The 5352-nt window shown below is 41.0% G+C and overlaps 1 pseudogene; it reads right to left on the bottom strand.

The window, feature by feature from the left end:
• Window positions 1-868: 868 nt before the first annotated feature.
• Window positions 869-1549, bottom strand: LOC114701109 (annotated as a pseudogene).
• Window positions 1550-5352: the final 3803 nt, after the last annotated feature.

The raw sequence follows: 5352 nt of genomic DNA, 5'->3' as shown, positions 1-5352 counted from the left end.
AATAACACCTAGCATATTTTCATAGAGACATGTTTTATATAATTTTGCAATTAAAGTGACAATCTTAAAATATTTTTGTGCAAACATGTGAAGTACTAAATACTGCATTCATATTTTCAATTTCAGGTATTTGGGGATGGAGAGAGGCAGGGGAGAATAGTCAGCTTCCAAACTAACCCCCCCCCCCGGGAAAACATTGGGAATTACTAGAACTAATGAATTAATGCAGATAAAGAGAATAGGCCTCTGCCTCTGTTTATAAGTGTTGAGGCCCAGAAGAAGCCAAAATTCCAGGGGAAAGCTGAAACTTGAAAGATTTGTCCCTGCAAATGGGAAGATTAAGACAAAATTGATTGGTCTAGTGTAACTATAGGAAAATATTTCCTGTATCAGAGGTGATCGGTAAGATATTTGCTTAAGAAATAAGTTCCAGGCTGGGGAAATATCAGTAATGTGCTTGTTGTACAATGCAAGAACAAGGACCCTGGTTCCATCCCAAGAACTGAGTTATAAAATATATTTATTCTTATCAAATGAGAATGATTTGAACATGAAGGTTTCAATGTAAAGCATTTATTATAGTTATTATCAGAAAAAAATAGGAGAGAGGCTTCCACTCATCTTGGCTAATTTCAGTAGGGTATGTGTTTTGTGACATGTGTACTCTTGAGTCCTGTGGCCAGAGGTGACAGTGCTGTCATATACTGGATGGAATGGATCTGAAGACAGCAGAGTTCAGCTTGGAAAGAACAGCCAACAGTGTGCCTATGATATGGACAGAGTAAGCAACAATGAGAAAATCATAGTGAGTTACAGATTGGGTTCTCATGCAAGAAGTTGGCCTACTTTTTTTTTTTTACAATATAAATATAGAACAATAAACACCTTTATTACATGAGCTATGAATGATGCTTTATTTGCCTTTCCGGGCTTTGATCTTCCTCAGATAGAACTCCAGCTCCTTGCCTTCTAGCACGTAGCCGTCTGCTGGGCCACACTGGCCTGGTCTCGAGGCGATGCAGGCAAGAAGCTTGCCCTGCTGGAACTGCTCCTCCAGAAGACTGCTGATTTTAGCGTTCTTTTTCCTTTCATCATATTTCTTTTGGATTTTCTTTGATCATTTTTTGTTTAGTATTTCTTCCTCTTCAGGAGTCAGCTTGGCCCCCTTCTTGCGGCCCAGGGGCAGCGCATAGTGAGACTCATACCACTGTCGGTATGTTGTGCTGTTGATAAGCACAATGCAGTTCTTCACCAGGGTCTTGGTGCGTACCAGCTCGTTATTGGATGCATTGTAGACAACATCAATGATCCTTGTTTTCCAAGTACAACACTCAGAGCCCCAGGAAAAGTTTCCCACATCCAATCTTAGGGCACGGTACTTCTTGTTGCCTCCTCGGACTCGGACTGTGTGTACGACGAGGGCCAATCTTCATGTTGGCAGCAGGCCGTCCCAGCTCATACTTCTGCTTCTTGTGGTAGGGCTTTCTCTTACCCCTGGTCTTACGGCGCTTGTGCCAGTTGTCTCGAGAGATGCCCATCGCTCGGCGCTGGCTGGGAAGTTGGCCTACTTTAAATTATGCAAATCCTGGGCTGGGGAGATGTCTCAGTAAAAGTACAAAGACCCAAGACCGACACACAGAATTCATGTTAACAAAAATTAAAACCAGACCTCGTGATGTGTGCTTATAATGTCAGTACTGCCAGGGTATAGACAGGTAGACCACTGGGACTCACTGTCTAGCAATTATAACCTACTCTGTGAGAAAATCTATCTCATAAGAAAAAGAAAGGGTGGGAATGGAGAGATGCCTCATCAGTTAAGAAGACACAATGTTCTATCAAAGGATAAGGATTGTATTCCAAGGCATTCAGGTTGGCAACTCCAAGGGATCCGATGCCCCTCCTGGTCTCCATGCATACCAACACACAATGTCTGTGGGTAACCCTCCTCCCCTCTTCATACACTTAGGTGCACACACATACATACGGGGGGGGGGGGCATGCTCCTCTATGTATACTCATGTAGTCACCTGTACCTGCTTATGAACACAGACTCAAATCCCACATAAAGTGTAAATGACTATAGATATAACTGATCAATAGGTTATAAAAGTTCTGTCTCAAAACTTGTTATGTAGAACATCCAAATCAGGGTATCACAATTAACTCACATATTTAATAGAACTTAGGTAACTTGTCATTCATTAGAAATGCCTAAATGTTTAAGGCTATTGGAGAAATCTCTAGAATATTCTCTAAGATTCAAAGTGTAAATGCCACTGGGAAAAGTACATTAAGAAATTCCAGATTTAAAAGAATTTCTTCAAGCAGATAATGACTCCTAAAATGCTAAGGATTGGATTATGAACTCAACCCATTTTTGGCAGGTTGAAAGATTGAGAGATCCCAGAAAGAAGAAAGAATGTATTGTTAGGAGAGATTCAAATAAATTGTGCAGACCTTACTGATAAACTAAATAGGAGGACTAAGAGACTTAGTGTGTAGAATTAAAATTCTCACAAAATCTGAGCACCTATTGAAAGACCCCCACTCCATTATGAGGACATGGGGCGTTGGACCGATGAAATGTCCCCCCCCAATAACTTAGCCTAAGAAACGCCATTCTGAAGGAATCAGAAAAACAGGAGTTCACAGCTGTAGCCAGCCACCCGGCCTTGAGAGAGATAACTATGGCCAGCCATCCGGCCTTGAGAGAGATAATTGTGGTCAGCGGCCTTGAGAGAAAGACAGTTGAGTTAAATTAGGATATTTTATGGCGGGCCCCTGGCCTTGAGGAATAAGCAGCTGGCCTGGGCAAGGCCAGATCAGCCACACACATACGACCCCAAGTTCACCCTGGCCTTCTTTGAAACAACCAATAGGAACCCTGTAACTATGCTTCTTGCTTCTGTAACCGCGCCTCTGCCCTGGAATCCCATAAAAAGTCCCCTTTGCCCTAGGAAGGGGCGCAAGTCCTCCGAGAGACTTCGCCCCGGGTACCCGTGTATCTAATAAACCCTCTTGCTTTTGCATCTGATCGGTGGTTTCGGTGTGTTCCTTGGGTTTGGGGTCTCTCCTGAAGGAAGATCTCCTCTGGGGGTTCTTTCACTATGTTTCTGTTTGCATGATAAAGGGAAGTACAATAACAATTCTGTCTAATTTCCACATGCCTTAAATAAAGCCAGACAATTACTTGGCACTGTAGCACACACCTTTAATCACAGCATTTAAAAGGCTCAGACAGGAGAATTTTGAATTTAAGGCCAGTCTGAACTCCCCAGAAAGACCCTGCCTCAAAAAATCAAAAGAATAAAGAGACAGCATCAACAAAACAAACCCAGATAATTTACATGAAAGGTCAGTCCCCAATGGGTATTATATATTTTTCTTCAAACTGTTGTGTAATATTAAGTTTATAGACTTTCCTCAAAAAAAGTTTTATAAAGAATCTTTAAAGTTAGTGATTCAGGAAATATTATCTTCTAGATAAGTATATTTACACAAAGAGTCTTTTTTGTTTATTAGTTCCAATCTGTCACTGTTATAAAATACCCTGACAAAGAGCAACCCAGGATAGAAAAGGTTAATTTTAGCTTAGAAGGTCATGTTACAGTCCATTAAAACAGAGAAGTCAAGGAAGCAGGAACATAAATAGCTATTCACATCATATCAAAACCAAGAGCACAAAGAAGTAAATCATGGTTGACCTAAGTATTCAACTTGCTTTATCTATTCTTGTGCACCTCAAGACCAAACTCACAGAATGGTGCCACCCACAAAGGGATTGAAATGAATACATCAACTATTGCAGCCAAGACAATCCTCCACTAATGACTACAAGGTAGTACTAATGTTGACCTATCTTGTATGGACTAGCTGGTCATAAGGGAAGAAGGCCTATAACAGGTTAGATTCAGAATGAAGAACTTTTAAATTTAAAAAATATTCATTCTTGAGATGGCTCATTTGGCAAAGTTTTTGCTATTAAAGCACAAATTCCTGAATTCAACCACAACCCACATAAAAGACCCAGGTGTGGTGGTTAACACTTGTAAACCCAGTACTTAACAGAGTGAGGCAGGTGTGTCTCTGGGTCTTACTATCCAACCAGTTCTCACCTACATTGGGAATCACAGGTCAGTGAGAGGCCCTGTTTTGAAAACACAAGGTAGATGGTGCCTGAGGTACAACACCCAAGGTTATCCTCTGGCCTCCACACCCATGCAAACACGTGCTGTGTGCCCTATGCACAACTCAGCATGGGAGTAGCTGTTAGTGTGAACAATGAGGTCTTTTCTTCTCTGTCAAATTCGTCTTAGCGCTGGTCTTTCTAGCCTGGTTCAAAAGCCTCTCCAAACTCCGATCACCATTGTCCTTGTTATTGCTCATCACTATTAATTACAGGAATGGCCACTGGGCCTTGGCCACTCATTTCTTTGCATAAGAGCAAAGCAAGAGGAGAAATGAATAAGAGTCTCTCATTCTTTTATTAATATTAACTCTGTAGAGTAATAGAATAAGTTCAATTCATGCACCTTCTAATTGGCTCAAGCAGATTCAATATTTCTTACTTGGGGACTCTCGGTTAGACAGGAAAGTTCATATTTCAGCAAGACTATAATCAATATATCACCTATATTAGCTTCCTACCCACACACGAGGGTTCATTATTAAGTAGACTCTGCAGGGCTCACTGAATATTGCACTCTGAAATGTGTGACTAGAGCCTGGGAGCAATTTCCAAGCTGTCTTCTGGGAACGAGGGTACACTTAAAAGGATTTAAGAGCAGAAATTTTTCACTTAGGAAAATCCATTTGAGCCATTCACACATTAAGGAAATGGGAGAAATCTTTCTGTACCTACATTTGATGGGGAATCCTCCAGTAAAACACAGGCATCCATAGCTATTACTGTTGCTATGGGGAGTAAATGCTCTCCTGCCCTCTGCAAATATGGAATTGAACAATATCTCCTGGCTCCTGTTTATCGTATCCACATTTGAGAGAGAGGTCCTTCCAATGGATAACAGCATCACAGAGTACTTTGTAGGTGCCAAAATTTTGCGAGTAACTCTAAGATGCCTGTTATGACATTATTGAGGGGAAACAAAAAAGGAACATCCTCACACTATTACACTTAAGCACTTAAGGGAACCATTGAAATACATAGTAGTTATGTGATGTTCCAATGTTTTTATTAGCATACTGCAATTATGTTCAATAATGGATATTATAATGCTATTTTCTCACATGTTTCTAGTGTATTTTGATCATATTCCCTCCCTTACCCTCTCTGGCTCTCCCACAACTGCTTATTCCTTCCTCCTCCCAGATAATCCCACCTCTCCTTTC

Source organism: Peromyscus leucopus, chromosome 15, assembly GCF_004664715.2.
Source record: "Peromyscus leucopus breed LL Stock chromosome 15, UCI_PerLeu_2.1, whole genome shotgun sequence".
In the NCBI taxonomy this organism is placed as follows: Eukaryota; Metazoa; Chordata; class Mammalia; order Rodentia; family Cricetidae; genus Peromyscus; species Peromyscus leucopus.
The sequence above is the reverse complement of the archived record's forward strand: the minus strand, read 5'-3'. Positions and strand labels throughout refer to the sequence as shown.